The following is a 16,948-nucleotide window of genomic DNA, read 5'->3' on the forward strand; positions in this document are numbered from 1 at the left end:
ACCGTGATTTTGCGCTAAAATTTACTGTTTGTGAAAAATTTTAACATGAAAGAGACTTTTAACTACGAAAGGCAAAAGGCATCAGGGATGCCCAGCTTCAAAACTATATTTTACGAAGTTAACTTATCAATCACGAATAAGAGTCTTCCTTTTCATATTATAAACACCATTTTATTTGTTTTAAACTTCTTATTACTGGATAATTTGTTGAGAGCATTGTCACAGACCAGAACCGTGGCCATTGTGACAGTCCGTCGTGCAAGTTGACTTTCATAAACGAATATCCTTCCCGAAGCGACAAACATATTTGTCACTGTGGCCTTGAATTGTGATTTACCTATTGCTACTACGTCATAACGTGCTTACTGTGGCAACACTTAATGAATTTACAATTAATGCTCAGCTGATTGTCACAAGGAAAACTGTCGTAATATCACGGATAAAATTAACACAATCTGACCCAAGCATGCCTATTCTGTTGACTAGAAGACAGTTGCCTGCCCATTAACATTGCATTGGCGATCACTGTAAACAAGTCGCACGGACAAGCTCTTCAAACAGCAGGAATGTATTTACCAAATCCCGCCTTTACCGATGGACAGTTGTATGTAGCCTATTCAGGGGTAACTAATTGAATTAGCATTTTTGTACCCCTTAAGGGAAATATAAAACAAAAAATGCACGAAGATTACTTTCATACGTCAAATATCGTTTACCCCGATGTAAAGTAATGCTCTGAAAAGAAATTTGTTCAAAATTATGTGCATGGAAATGTGTGTACAAGACTGAATCGTAGATTCATGATTAGTATTTCACGTTGTTCGGTTGATTTTTAAAGATGTTTTCTCTTCATTCTCACAACTACCCTTATCCCAACAATTACACTTATTCCAAATACTGTCAATATTTAAAACTATAAAAGCACGAAAGTTTCGGATTGGTCCACTGGTTTGTTATGGATAAGAGTAGAACCAGGTTCAAAGCTGAGACAGGAAATAATCGACGCGCTGTGCATACTTTCGTACTCTACAATAAGGCTGCATAACGTAGACGTACGTTTGGAACGACCCTCTCTAAAAGCCTGGATATCGATCGGCGGTTAGAGTGCAAATGGGAAAGAATATTTTCGTTTTTTTTTTCTGAGGGGTATCAGTGAGTCTTCCCACCTAGACAATAATGAACGGCCAAGCAGCACGTACAATCGGGGAAAAAAGCGCTTGTGAGGCGGCGGCCACACAGAGTTTTAGGCTTAAATCACGGCGGGCTTCCTGCGCCGCCTTATCTGTACGTGTGTCGCCTGCCGGACGCGAGACGGACGGCAAGACAAAGGCAGGCCATCATTCGGTAAGAGCGCCCATCCATCTGGCACCCCCCGCGCCACGCCACGTCACCTTGTCCCCGTCACTGATTGACCATAAATTGTGCCGCCGCAGGAAGAGGGGGTGGGCCCGGTGCCACATAAATCAGGAGCAGCCGTGAGAAGCGGCCGGTCCGGCGCCACCTGCAACACGCCTGCCAACCGCGCGTAATTAAAAACGACCCGGGCCGGCCGCGCGCCGCCGTTGGTAAGCCTGTCGGCGCCGCGCGCGCTCTTTCACGCGGGCGTCGCGCGCCGTTTCAAGTGCCCGCCAGCGCTTTGATGTGAGGATGGGGAGGAGAAGGTCGGGATGGGGGGGGGGGGGGCGGTATCGCTAAGGGCACGCAGCCTGAGTGATTCTGCTCTGGTCTGTGCACATCGAAACTCCGACCCCAGCAAACTGTTCGTTTTAAAATAACTCCGCGATTGCTACTTCAGTGTCTCCGGCAATGAAGCAAGCGTCATCCAGCTGCCGCTATTTTCCGGCTGACTCGTAATTGAACATTGCTTGTGCCTATGAACAGCGTTTTCCTCTTACTCTAGCTTTGCTGTCTTAGTATTCTAACTGCCCGTAGCGCAATCATCCTGTAGCTACGGCATTTACTTTGCACTTTTGATTGCGTTTCAATGATTATGTATCTCTTTTCTGGCAACTTGCTTGCATTTCGGAAGTTTTCTTTTAGTTGGTTTGATGAGGCTTGCCACGTATTCTCCTTTGCCAGCCTCTTAATACCAGAGTAGCACTTGCCGAACGTCCTGCATTTATTTCAATATGTATTCCCCTGCAACTCTTGCCCTCCCTGTCTTCCTCTAGCGTCACAGTACGTATTCTATGTCAGGTCCCATCAATTCTCATAGTCAGTTTTCCCTGTATATTCAACACTGGACTCGCATTCGGAAGGACGACGGTTCAATCCCGCGTCCGGCGATCCTGATTTAGGTTTTCCGTGATTTCCCTAAATCGCTTCAGGCAAATGCCGGGATGGTTCCTTTTAAAGGGCACGGCCGACTTCCTTCCCCGTCCTTCCCTAATCCGATGAGACCGATGACCCCGCTGTCTGGTCTCCTTCCCCAAACAACCCAACCCCAACCCTGTATATTCATTTCGTCTCTATTTCTTCGGGGTTTCTCATCTTTCTCTTATCTTAGCAGTTCACTTAATTTTCAGAGCCCTTCTGCAACACGACATCCGAAACACTTCGATTTTCCTCCTTTTCCAGTTTTTCTACAGTCCTTTGCAAGTTATACAAGTGTTCTTCGTCTTTTTTGATTACAGTAAATCTAATGTAATGGTTACTTTACATTACCAGCACTAAAAGAACTAATTTATTCATTACCTACGAAGAAAATTACTTAGATTATTTAAGATACAGAAACTTGTCTGGAAAAGGGTGAGATGTGCTTTGTTTTGTCTCCATCTAGAACCCGTAGTCCACCTTATACTTGCAGTGGTGGGAATTTCGTGTGCTTCTATCGTTTCGCCTTCTTCTATTACATTTGCGACTGAAGGGCAGGAAAAACGACTGCCGAGCGCTTGTTTGAGCTCGAGTTTGCCTGAGTTTCCTTTCTTTGTTCTTGTATATTGAAAGAAGTAATACGTTGTAAGACGCTTATTGGAATAAAAGCCCTCGCAACTTTAATAGTAAACCACTCACTATGCACAACGCCTATCTTTAAGCGTCTACCACTGCTATTTTATATCTACGTCACACTGCCTCATTTACTGATCAAAACGGTGGCGAAACGTGCTGCTCTTTTTTATATCTCTTCTATCCTCTCTAATAATCGTGTCTGGTTAGGTTCTCATAGTGAAATACATTTAAGAATAGCTCTAACAAGGATTTTGTGAAGTCTCCATTCGTAGATGAATTACGCTTCAAGTTTTACCAAAACAGCACAGTCTGACACCTGACTTTTTAGAGTTACTTTTATGTGGCGCTTATTTTCAATTCTGGAACCACTGAAGATTTCGAAATATTACAATGACAAGTTTTTTGTTTCCAGAATGAGATTTTCACTCTGCAGCGGAGTGTGCGCTGATATGAAACTTCCTGGCAGATTAAAACTGTGTGCCGAACCGAGACTCGAACTCGGGAATTCGAGTCTCGGTCCGGCACACAGTTTTAATCTGCCAGGAAGTTTCAAGTTTTTTGTTATATGTCCAATGCTCGTCTTTTTGTAAAGTATAGAGACAGCGAAGGAATTTTAACTTTTAATGCAAATACAGAAGGTATTCTTTACAACTGCAATAAAAAGCATTTGGAAGGAGGAGGATCATGACATGAAGCTTCTTTACTTCACGGTGAAAGGTTTCATAAAAAAAGGCGGAGAATATAGTTGATATGAAAGCGACAACAGTTGACACTGCTCAGGTTTCGTGTCTGAGTGTTAACGTGTCAGGTTGCAAATCTAAAATTTGTGGACCTGATACCAAGTCGCAAATTCACAAGTCATATAAAGTCAACGTAAACTTCGCATTGCCTCCGATAGGAACCTTCATATCTAGGGCAGCATAATTTTACTTCTACCCGATATTTGCTTGGGAAAGTAGGTGACACCTCAGGACAGGCAGATTCAGATATGAAACATGGCTGTGACTGCTAGATGTCAAAAATGGTTCAAATGGCTATGAGCACTATGGGACTTAACATCTATGGTCATCAGTCTCCTAGAACTTAGAACTACTTAAACCTAACTAACCTAAGGACATCACACAACACCCAGTCATCACGAGGCTAGATGGTCATCTGCTGCGCTACTGGACGTGTGAGAGAGAAGGGAAACAGTCACACGTTTGTTTATAGACCACATGCTGAGAGGAAAGTGCTACGGAGTTTCGCGAGGACTTCTCCGGTTAACATTTTGGATGTGCAAACCTGTCATTTCCAGCATTTACTTCACCATATATGAAACCCAACGTAATGACGATTTTAAAGTTCGCTAGATGATTTCTGAATGATGACCGACTTTTACCTTCTTGGTAGCTTGATCTCACCCAGATGTGCTCTGGTACTCCAGGGAAGAGACAGCTGGTCGCAGTCGTGAGGACGGAAATTGGTTGTTCCGGAAATTTACATCCCTGGGCGGAACCCGACAAGCCACGACGAATTCCTAACAAATGGCCGAGAGATGAAAAAGCGGGCGCGACGCTGGTGATCTTCAAAGTCGGAATGTCGGCGGAAAACCCGCCTCGTCACGAGGGGCGGCCTCAGTCACCTTAGCTCAGCTGGCTGCCTGCAGACACCGGCCAAACACCATCTGGCTGCCCCAGCTAGATGTTCTGCCAGCTTCATCCTCAGAGACGCACAGAACTCGAACTCACTCTGGGAAGTTCAGTGCGTTTCTAAAATACGGGCTGAGTCACGTCAGTTACTCCACTGAAATAACAGGCCACATCTACTTTTAGTATGACATGGCGCCCAAAGCGAAGGAGACTTTAATACTATTATAAGGCCTAAATACACTTGAGAAGATTAAAGTGTGTTATTTTGTTTTGCGAGTGAGTTATTAATTAATATATGTTTGAACTTGCATAATTATTTTATATCTATTCCGGAAACGAGAGGGAGAAACGAACTATTTGTAAACATCAACGGATGACTTCTGGCAAATGGATTAACATCAACAACAGTACTTTTTCATACACTGTAATACGTCTTCTAGACCTCTACAACCTGCAGAAATGGACTACTCAAACAGTTAAATACAAGAAGTAGAGAAGGTTAAATGTTCAGGGCAGCAGGTAAACTACTTTAAGGTAACTTGCCTGTGAATTGGCTTCGAAAAATCGATTTATTTTTCATCCTAAATCGATGTTTAGAGTTATTTTAAATACAATCGTGGCTAATAGAACTTCAGAATCCCTCGGTGTTCGTCCACACCCATGTTTCCCCTGCTTTCACATGTCATTGTTGCCATTAGACTCTTATTAAGAACCATAATACACGTTTTGCGATGCTCTTTATTTTTCCCTTGTATGTCTTGTTATTCAGCATTATTTTCCTAATTGACTTTTCTGTATTTTGAATTGTTGCTACTATGTCATTCTCGAAAATTATTAAGCCTGTAATTAGTTTTAATGTAGGAAGGTAGCTGGTGTGAGGTTCTAGAGTTGCTAATAACATATTACGGGTTTAATATGAGGCAACCACTTTCAACCTCTGTTTCCATGATAACGGCCGAAGCTGAAAAGTGGGCCCTTGAAGCAACTAAAGACGGCAGAATAACAAGCGGACGCACGAAAAGGATGAGACAAGATGAACATGTAAACGAAGAAGGTTGTGAAACAGGAGAAATGAGTCATAGATCAAATATAGCTTTGAACTGAATTTTGCGAGAATAAAATTTTCTGACATGTCTATTTTACGAACACAAAATCTATTTGAGCCACAAGCCTGAAATTTTTTGGTATGTTTGGAGGTAAGTAGACTACAGACACTAATGTGCTATCGAAAGGAAGCGGAATACAACTGTTTAGTTATAAAAAGTAACTTTAATTTTAATTATCAGTTGTAAACATCTATAGAATAAAAACCTGTGGTTGAAACGACGTGATAAAGAGTCTACTTTTTAGATAGACATGGTGTTCATGTGTACTTGAAATTTCAAGCATCTAAGTAAGATAGATAGTCAGTGCACAGTCCAAAAATGGACTGGCATATCAAAATATAATTTACTGATCTTGACAAAAAATTACGATGAAGTGAATATGTGAACTTATGTGATTAATTGTATATCAAAATGTTCAGCAAGACACTCTTATATAGTCCTACAATTTTCATCCTACTAAGAGTTTACCCTAGACTTAATTGCCTCAATTCAGCTTCATTTAGATCAGGCCTCGTTAGTGGTACAGTCGCATTAAAAATGGTTCAAATGGCTCTAAGCACTACGGGACTTAATTTCTAAGGTCATCAGTCCCCTAGAACTTAGAACTACTTAAACCTAACTAACCTAAGGACATCACATACATCCACGCCCGAGGCAGGATTCGAACCTGCGACCGTAGCGGTCGCGCGGTTCCAGACTGTAGCGCCTTTAACCACTTGGCCACCACGGCCGGCTCGCATTAAAAAAGAAGAATGTAGTTTACTCTGCATATTTTAACTTACTAATGAGTGACCGAATCTATTTGTGAGGAGACGTGGGGTAGTGGCGTGGAATCAATTTGGGGAGTAGTCTTTTCGGAATACAGGTGCGAGTTACGAGAATTACTTCCTGCTTTTTTGCGAGCCTTTATCTCTCTTGTCATCGTGGGATCCTCATGCCACATGTACATCGGTGGCAATAGAATGGTCCTGCAATCGGTCGTAAATGCAAATTCCCTAAACTTTCTCAAAAACGTTTCGCGATAAGAAAGTCTTCCTCCCTCCCGATATTCCCACTCGAGTCAACGGAGCATTTGCGTAATACTTGCATGTTGATCGAACCAACCTCTAACAAATCTAGCAGCACGCCTCTGAACTGCTTCCATGTACTTTGGTGGTGATCCAAGTCACTCGAACAGTAGTCAAGAATGGATGGCAAAAATCTCCTTTATACAGAGTGTCTCTTCTATCTTGGCCAACCCCAATAACTTTTTGGCCAGAAGCATGATTAAAACCGATTAAGCAAATGTGTTTCAGCTGCCAGGCGGAAAGAAACACAATAATTTCCTTTTTGGTAGCTTCATTCACTACCGAAATATAAGCAGTAGTTCGTCTTTTCTAAATAGGAGCAGCGCGGGGTAGCCGAGCGGTCCAGGCGCCTTGTCACGGTCCGCGCGGCTTCCCCTGTCGGAGGTTCGAATCCTGCCTCGGGCATGGGTGTGTGTGTGTTGTCCTTAGCGTAAGTTAGTTTAAGTTAGATTAAGTAGTGTGTAAGCTTAGGGACCGATGAACTCAGGAGTTCGGTCCCATAAGACCCTACCACAAATTTCTAAATAGCACCCTATATTTTTCTTTTATTTGGTAATACGCTCACTCTCCCCAAGACCTGTTCAAAACAGTATAGCAGCGTATCAGTCACGTAAATATGCCGCTATTAGAAAGGTAACATCAACATAACTTTGCTTCTCATTTGTCCGTGGTAGCGTGACTCGTTCATTTACTGGAGTTGACAGTAAATAAATGGAAAAAAATGCAAACCAATCATTCATTTAACCGTCTTCAGTTGAAGATCTGTGTAGGTACAATGAACATCACTCACACAAGATGAAGAGCAACTTTGCTCCTACATATTTAATATATGTGACTGCATCAAGCAGTGCACCTTTAAAACTGTATTCGAACATTACAATTTTGTTTTTCCTCGTAATCTGCATTAACTTACATTTTTCCAGATACAGAACTTCATATATTTTGCAGTTTAAGACACTATAATTTTAATAAATTTAATGCTGATTTTCATACAGATTGATTCTGTATTTTTTCCTTTAATTTTTATTGCTTTATAATTTTTTTATTTGTGTCGAGCGAGTGAGTGCTGTGGCTGACTGAAGTTCGACGAGCACTGTTCGTTAACTAATCACTATTCTGCTTCGCAGCCCGATTACAGTTAGTAAGAAGAGCAACCTCAGGACGTTGCGCGGCCGCTGGTCGTTGTTTCTTAACTATAGCTTTTGTTAACTTTATTGTTTTATCAACAAAAATGTGAAGAAAAAGAATATTCATACGTTAATTAGTTCCGTTGAGCGGAATGTAACAAAAATATATTAATATAAATAATGTGGATGGCGTTTTATGTTTTACCGATAAAAAATGTGCAACTTTAATTTTTTCCACGTAGTTACCTTTTTATAAAGATGGTCACTGAACCTACAGCTTGAAGAAAAGATACTACGATAGAATCACTGTTTGTTTATTTGTGCTGAAATAACAATAGCAGTCAAGTGGATGATTTTCAGTATTACAGTAATTTAATAGGAGAATAAGCTTTTCGTTTTGTTAAACTTCCTTTAACCGACGTTATCACCGAGTGGAGTGGTTCAAATAGCTCTGAGCACTATGGGACTTAACATCTGAGCTCATCAGTCCCCTAGAACTTGGAACTACTTAAACCTACCGAGCGAGGTGGCGCAGTGGTTAGACACTGGACTCGCATTCGGGAGGACGACGGTTCAATCCCGCGTCCGGCCATCCTGATTTAGGTTTTCCGTGATTTCCCTAAATCGCTTCAGGCAAATGCCGGGATGGTTCCTTTCAAAGGGCACGGCCGACTTCCTTCCCCATCCTTCCCTAATCCGATGAGACCGATGACCTCGCTGTCTGGTCTCCTTCCCCAAACCAACCAACCAACTTAAACCTAACTAACCTAAGGACACCACACACATCCATGCCCGAGGCAGGATTCGAACCTGCGACCGTAGCAGTCACGCGGTTCCAGACTGTAGCGCCTAGAACCTCTCGATCACCACGGCCGGAGTGGCGCATAGCAGACTGGACTAGCATTCGGGAGGACGACGGTTCAAACCCGAGTGCGGCCATCCTGATCTAGGTTTCCCTTGATTTCCCCTAATCGCTTCTGGCAAATGCCGAGATGGTTTCTTTGAAAGAGCAAGGCCGACTCCCTTCCCCAAGGGGATAGTACCGATGACCACGCTATTTGGTCCTCTCCCCCTGATCAACCAACCAACCGACGTATGATGATTCGTCTTTCGATTCCTTTTCTTTTCTGTAGCACAAAGCCAAAACCGCCGAAAATGAGCAAACTGTCTTCGTCAGTTCCAGATACTTCAAACACGAGCTTTACGGTTGTACACGGAAGCTTATACCGTATTGAGTCGAAGCGTGTTTTTGCATGCAGCAAGTGCCCGGTCATGCATGCTTGTCAAGCCTCTGCTCCCTACCACCGGAATGCCCGCACACGCCTCCACCCCCTGCCCGGGGCGCTCCGCCGTCGCTGCAACGCGGCGGCCCCTTTGGCCTCCCCGGAGGTGTTACCGCTGGCAACTCGCACCTCTCGGTGAGCCCTCATAGTGCTGCGAGCCGCCACGGGCCCGTGGCGGCTACAAGGATAAGTAAGTGGGTAATGGAGTGGTCACGGCGATATTAATGAGAGGCGAGCGGCTGATACTTGATATTCACCCCGGCGCCCGTAATGGCGGCAGACGCCACTCCCCTCGCGTCTTGCCGTAATTAATGACGGACGCGCGTCGCGCAGACCGCATAAAACCCTGCCGTTTCGCGTTCTCGCCTGTCGTAATCTGCGCCGTACGTCAAAGCCGGGAGAAAGCTCGTCTGACGTCATCGCGGTCTCGACCATCACAGCGTCGCCAGGCGTTCCCCACACAATGCGCAGAATGTGCGGACGTCAGATACATATGCGACACATAATCATCACACAAATGGACGTACTTGAAGAAAACTGTTTTTGTCGTAAGGTCGCGTCATTATAAATCACTAAAGCCACTGTACGCTGAGGTAACAAGAGTCATCGGATAGCCATGTGCACGTATACAGACGGAGGTAGCATCGCGTGTACAAGGTATAGAAGGGCTGTGCATTGGTGGAGCTGTCAAAAAAATGTTCAAATGTGTGTGAAATCTTATGAGACTTAACTGCTAAGGTCATCAGTCCCTAAGCTTACACACTACTTAACCTAAATTATCCTAAGGACAAACACACACACCCATGCCCGAGGGAGGACTCGAACCTCCGCCGGAACCAGCCGCACAGCCCATGACTGCAGCGCCTAAGAGCGCTCGGCTAACCCCGCGCGGCGTGGAGCTGTCATTTCTATTCATGTGATTCATATGAAGAGATTTCCGACATGACTGTTGCTGCACAACGGGAACTAACCGACTTTGTACGCGGAATGGTAGTTGGAGTTAAACGCATGGGACATTCCATTTCGGATATCGTTAGCGAATTCAGTATCCGAGATCCACAGTATAAAGAGTGTGCTGAGTGTACCAAATTTCAAGCATTCCCTCTCACCACGAACAACGCAATGATCGACAGCCTTGTCTTAACGACCTAGAGCAGCGATGTTTGCGTAAAGTTGTCAGTGCTAACAGACAAGCAACACTAAGTGAAGTAACTGCAGAAATCAACGTGAAACGTACGACGAATGTATCCGTTAGGACAGAGCGGCGAAATATGGGTAATGGGCTATGACAGCAGACGACCAATGCGAGTTCCTTTGCTAACAACACGACATCGCCTGCAGCGCCTCTCCTGGGCTCGTGACCATATAGGTTGGATCCTAGAAAACTGGAAAACCGTGGCCTAGTCACGTGAATTCCGATTTCAGTTGATAAGAGCTGATGCTAACGTTCGAGTGTGGCGCAGACCCCATGAAGTCATGGACCCAAGTTGTCAACAATGTACTGTGCAAAAAATGGTTCAAATGGCTCTGAGCACTATGGGACTTAACTGCTGAGGTCGTCGACCGGAGTGGCCGTGCGGTTCTAGGCGCTACAGTCTCGAGCCGAGCGACCGCTACACTCGCAGGTTCGAATCCTGCCTCGGGCATGGATGTGTGTGTTGTCCTTAGGTTAGTTAGGTTTAATTAGTTGTAAGTTCTAGGCGACTGATGACCTCGGAAGTTAAGTCGCATAGTGCTCAGAGCCATTTGAACCCTTTTTTTTCTGCTGAGGTCGTCAGTCCCCTAGAATTTAGAACTACTTGAATCTAACTAATCTAAGGACATCAGACACATATATGTCCGAGGTAGGATTCGAACCTGCGACGTAGCGGTCGCGCTGTTCCAGACTGTAGCGCCTAGAACCGCTCTGTACTGTGCAAGCAGGTGGAGATTCCATAATGGGGTGAGCTGTGTTTACATAGAATGGATTGCGTCCTCTTGTCCAACTGAACCAATCATTAACTGCAAATGATTTTGTTCGGGTATTTGCAGACCATTTGTAGTCATTGATGAACTTCATGTTCCCAGTCAAGGATGGAATTTTAATGGCTAACAATGCACCAGTTCAACGGGTCACAATTATTCACGACTGACTTGAAGAAAACTCTGGACAATTTGAGCGAATGATTCGGTGACCCATCCAGTATTTATGGATATAATTGAGAGGTCAGTTCGTGCACAAAATCCAGCACCGACAAATTTGGATAAATTTGTGGTAAGACCTTATGGGACCAAACTGCTTAGGACATCGGTCCCAAAGCTTATACACTACTTAATGAATTCTGCAGTCGTGGAAGCCTTTGAGATAAGGAAATCCTTGCACTGCAACGAATCTATTTTTTCTTTTTTTGCCATATTTCAGATGAAATGGTGTAGTGACAACATTTTACATAATTTTAGATGAAAAAATTATCTGCGAAAATAGACGCATAAATCTGTTGCAGTGGATGCAGGGCTCTCATTTCGAACTAGCTCTGATCGAATCTCAGTTGTAATCGGGTAGCTTGATTTAGATTAGATATACATTGTGTTCCGCACTGGGCTGAGGAAGTGGAGTGAACGAGGTGATCACGATTGTTAAAGAACAACACTACAAGTTTAGATTGAGGAGGTGCCGTGTAATGAGGTGATCTAGACTGATAAATAGCAGCACTATTAAATATGAGGGTTATGTACTGGGTCGATGCAGTAGGAAAATGAAAGGAGATTTTGGCGATGTGATTCTATAGGAGCAGGCGTAAGTCATACTACAAGGATGTTAAAAAAAAATGTTTAAATGTGTGTGAAGTCTTATGGGACTTCACCGCTAAGGTCATTAGTCCCTAAGCTTACACACTACTTAACCTAAATTATCCTAAGGACAAACACACACACCCATGCCCGAGGGCGGACTCGAACCTCCGCCAGGACCAGCCGCACAGTCCATGACTGCAGCGCCTGAGACCGCTCGGCTAATCCGGCGCGGAATTTAATTACTTGATAAATATTATACGGAAACGTAAATTTTTTTGAGGTTAAATTACAAAAGGAGTAGTTACAAAAGTGCCAAAACACCAAGGCCACACGTATCTTGAACTTCTGTACCTCTTCGTGTGTACAATATAATATCGAGACTAAATCGAGTTTCTACGGCGCACAGTATAAATAGTTTTATTCCAAATCCGTACCTTTTGCTTCATACGTACTGTTTGGAAACATGTCTACTTATCCACAGGATTACAGACACAAATGTACAAATGCACAAATTTCTGAGTGGATTTAGAACTGACTTGAATTTCACTGTCAAAAAATTCACCGCATGTTATATCCTATAAACCCTATTCACCCACTCAGCGTCTCCCGAAACGCCTACGTAACTGAAATGTAACATTCGAAGAACTGTCATAAATCTGTACCTAGGCATTACTTTCGAAAAGAAATGTGTTTGGTTTAGTGGATCTGTAGACCAATATTCCTTCATTATATTCCTCTTTTTAAAAGTCATCAGCATGTAGACTGCTAAAAGCTGATACGCCTCGTGTGTATCTGTCCGCTGTATTCCCCTGTACATGTACAAGAGATGTGAAGTAGGGTGGAAAATAACCGCTGAAACTGCCTACAGTTAGGAATCAGCAACCAAGTATATTTACAAGGGGCGCCGCATAGAAACTAAAATACAAGGGCCGTAATTGTGTTGATGGTAACGATGGAGAATTTTTGCTTCACTCACGCATAGCGACGCATCGTTCAGTACCAATGGACAAGGTGTCAACATACGCAGTTACCCGCCGTGAGGGAGCCGAACAGTAACACCGCCGTCTGCTGCACGCGACTGTACGGCTAACACACTGTATCGTGGGGGGAAAAATAATTTATCCCCTGCGCCGGAGTAATTTTCGCCTGATTTACGCACACTTAGCGCGCTCCGGGTAAGGCGCGCGCGCGCGCGCGAGGCCTAAGTATCGACTCGGACTGCGGCCGGTGATTTATGAATTGTTTGCCGCCGTCAATAAAACTGGCGCCGTAAAGTGGCTGTGGAGTACTGGCCGCAGGGTCTTTACGCGGAGCAAGTAGGTGCGGGGCGGGCGCCTGCAGCTCACGGCGGCGGCAGTAGCAGGCGCCGGTGCGGCCGTCCCGGATACCGTCGGCGACAGACGCGTCGGAATGTGAGAGCAGCGGCCAGTCACGAGCGAGGGCTGCTCCTCGCACACGCGCCGACAGACGGCGCGTTAATCGTCACCTCCGCGCACAACTTCCTCTTCCCGTGAAAGACGCTGCCGGGGAACGGGAAAACGACAGGCAACGTCATCTACCGTCTGCTGCTCGAAGAGTAGCCGGTACCGTCGCTTGCAGTCAGAAACGTACTTCAATATCAGAGCGAAACATTTTAATCTTATCTTTCAATATTGCCACTATTGTCTTCCGTCCGAAGACCTGTTTCACACAGTTCTCAAGGCCAGTCTATACTGCGTAAATGTCTTCATCCCTGTTTGACGACTGCAGCCTACAACCACTTGACCCTCGCATCTCCTCTACATTTTTTTTCCCTCCCCCTTTTCCATAGCCTCAGAATCTGATCTACCAACTGCCCCTCTCATGTTGTACCATAAGTTTCTTTACTCTCTAATTCGTTTCAGTATCTTTTCATTAGTTAACACATATAATCTTCCAGAATGAAATTTTCACTCTGCAGCGGAGTGTGCGCTGGTATGCAACTTCCTGGCAGATTAAAACTGTGTGCCGGACCGAGACTCGAAATAGGGACTTTTGCCTTTCACCGGAAAGTGCTCAAGTGGTAGAGCACTTGCCCGCGAAAGGCAAAGGTCCCGAGTTTGAGTCCCGGTCCGGCACACAGTTTTAATCTGCCAGGAAGTTACATATAAATTTTCTCTATGCTTCCATAATACGACTATTCAAAAGCTTCTATTCTCCTCCTGACTGTCCACTGATTATCATCTATGCCCGTTTCCATATAAGGCTACACTTCACACAAATACTCTAAGGAAAGACCTTGTAACACATTTATATTACTACATATATTATACCAGCGACCCGCTAAAGCGTCGCTCCTATAGCACTAGGTATCTATCGTCAGGCGACTTGTTTATAATACGTAGTGATATACGGAAATCTTCCTCGTGAACCAGTATAGTTCAAAATGGTTCAAATGGCTCTGAGCACTATGTGACTTAACTGCTGAGGTCATCAGACCCCTAGAACTTAGAACTATTTAAACCTAAGTAACCTAAGGACACCACACACATCCATGCCCGAGGCAGGATTCGAACCTGCGACGTAGTGGTCGCGCGGATACAGACATTAGCGCCTAGAACCGCTCGGCCAAACCGGCCGGCACCAGTCTAGTGAAAACCGTACTTTCCGAGATGAACATTCACACAGGGACAGAAAAACGCGGCAGAGGATTTTAATTTATACAATTTCTTTTATTAATTCCTTAACGTCACTGAGTGACCCACAGCATTGGTAATTGTGGTCGTCCGCTTGCTACTTGAAACTAGTAACAAATATACAGAGATGGTCTCTTCGTATCTTTCCCTATCTGTCAGTGTTCTTACACCCCCTCTGTTTATTTGCATAGTTTCTTATTAATTATAAAAAAGCCGGCCGCGGTGGTCTAGCGGTTCAGGCGCTCAGTCCGGAACCGCGCGACTGCTACGGTCGCAGGTTCGAATCCTGCCTCGGGCATGGATGTGTGTGATGTCCTTAGGTTAGTTAGGTTTAAGTAGTTCTAAGTTCTAGGGGACTGATGACCACAGATGTTAAGTCCCATAGTGCTCAGAGCCATTTGAACCGTTTTTGAAGTTATAAAAAAACATATGATCCATGAAAGAAGTCTTACGAAAAAGCAAAACAAATTTTACTAGGTAAATAAGAAGAAAATAATAGACGATAGGAAAGATTTCGATAGAAAAGGGGATCCCTTTATCAGGCTATTTTATGTTAAAATAGTTCAAATGGTTCTGATCGCTATGGGACTTGACATCTGAGGTCATCAGTTCCCTAGAACGTAGAACTACTTAAACCCAACTAACCTAAGGACATCACACACATCCATGCCCGAGGCAGGATTCGAACCTGCGACCGCAGCAGCAGCGCGGTTCCGGACTGAAGCGCCTAGAACCTCTCGTCGCAGGGACCGGCCCTGTTACATTAAGAACAGTAGACAGTTATACGGTTTAACATAATGGTAACTTAAAATACATTAACCTTATCACTAACTTTACACGCCATGTGACAACTTGTAACATCGCTTCATTTAACTTCCTAACGCTGTGGAAATGATCCCCAGAAAAATTCAGTAAACCGTTTAACTAATTACGACAGCAGGTCCGTAGCGGTCGCGCGTTTCCAGCCTGAAGCGCCTAGAACCGCTCGCACACAGCGGCCGGCTCTGTTTTATGTCGGAGGGCTTCGGTTAAAGCTTCGAGCCTGTCTCATCTGAATTAGCGTATTCTTTTCTACTATGGTTAATACGATATGTATGTACGTCATTAGATTTATAGGAAACAGGTGTTACGTTTATATGATTCAGAAACGCATTTCTTGCCATAGCCAGCTGGCGTTCTATATCCATTTTAATTCGGCCTTCGTCAGGTATTTCGCTGCTCAAGTAGCAAAGCTCCTCTAGCAGTTTTAGCATCTCATTTCGTGAACTAATTTGGTCAGCATCGCCCGATATAATTCGGCTACCTTCAATTACCTTGTTGATGTTCATCTAATAACCTCTTCTCCAGACGCTATCCATGTCGTCAACTACACTTATAGATCCTTTGTATTCCTGTGACTGAAATCTACCATCATCGGCAAATCTTAAAATCCTTATTTCTCCCCGCTGAACTTTAATTCTTGTCCAAAGTTCTGGGTTTCCTTTACTGCTTGCTCTATGTGCAGATGAAATAATATGGAGAATATGGTGCAACCTTACCTCATTGCCTTTTTCAGTTATTGTCTCACTTCCATATCCATCAGCTATTACAATTTCACTCTGATTCCTGTTGTTGCAGATAGTCTTTCGCTTCATGCATGTTAACCCTGCTGACTTCAGAATTCGAATGAGTGTAGTGCACTCAACATTGTCAGTCTTTTCTAAATATACAAATGTTATAAACGTGGGTTTGCCTGTCTTAAACCTGTCTCGCACCATAAGTTGTAGGGTCAGTACTGCTTCAAGTGATTCTTGAGAACTGAAACTGATCCTCCTTCCAGAGCGACTTCAACCACTTGTGCTATAGCTAATTCGTATTAGCTCTCTAGAATATCACTTCTTAATTTGATTGTCCGGTGTCAGCGCCTGTCTATTTCTCCCCGTCGAGTGGAAAGACACGGTGCAAAACTATTGTAAGACCCCAGATAAGCACGCCACTCAAACAAAACACGTAACACCAGCGCAAGCGTAACCTAGAGCTGCTAATACACACAAGGAACCGGATACGTATATTTCGCTTTTAAAGAGGAGATAGATGCAGAGATTCCATGTTAGAAAAATAATTCTCAGCAGTCGAAGAAGTAATTTATAAAGTAGGAAGACGTACAAGGAGAACATATCTGGGACACCTCTGTTCTGCTGATGATACTGCACTGTTGCAGTGTTGCTCGGTGGTTCAGCGGTAAAGGCCAGGCTGTGAAACCTTTGATCTTTTAACAATCCAAGGATTTTATGTGTCACTTATCGCTTTCTCCACCTGCGGCAACATTTGTTGATGAGAAAAATGCTGAGTTGCACCGTGGTTTGGAACCACATTAAAC

The sequence above is a fragment of the Schistocerca serialis genome, chromosome 1 (genome assembly GCF_023864345.2).
Source record: "Schistocerca serialis cubense isolate TAMUIC-IGC-003099 chromosome 1, iqSchSeri2.2, whole genome shotgun sequence".
NCBI lineage: Eukaryota > Metazoa > Arthropoda > Insecta > Orthoptera > Acrididae > Schistocerca > Schistocerca serialis.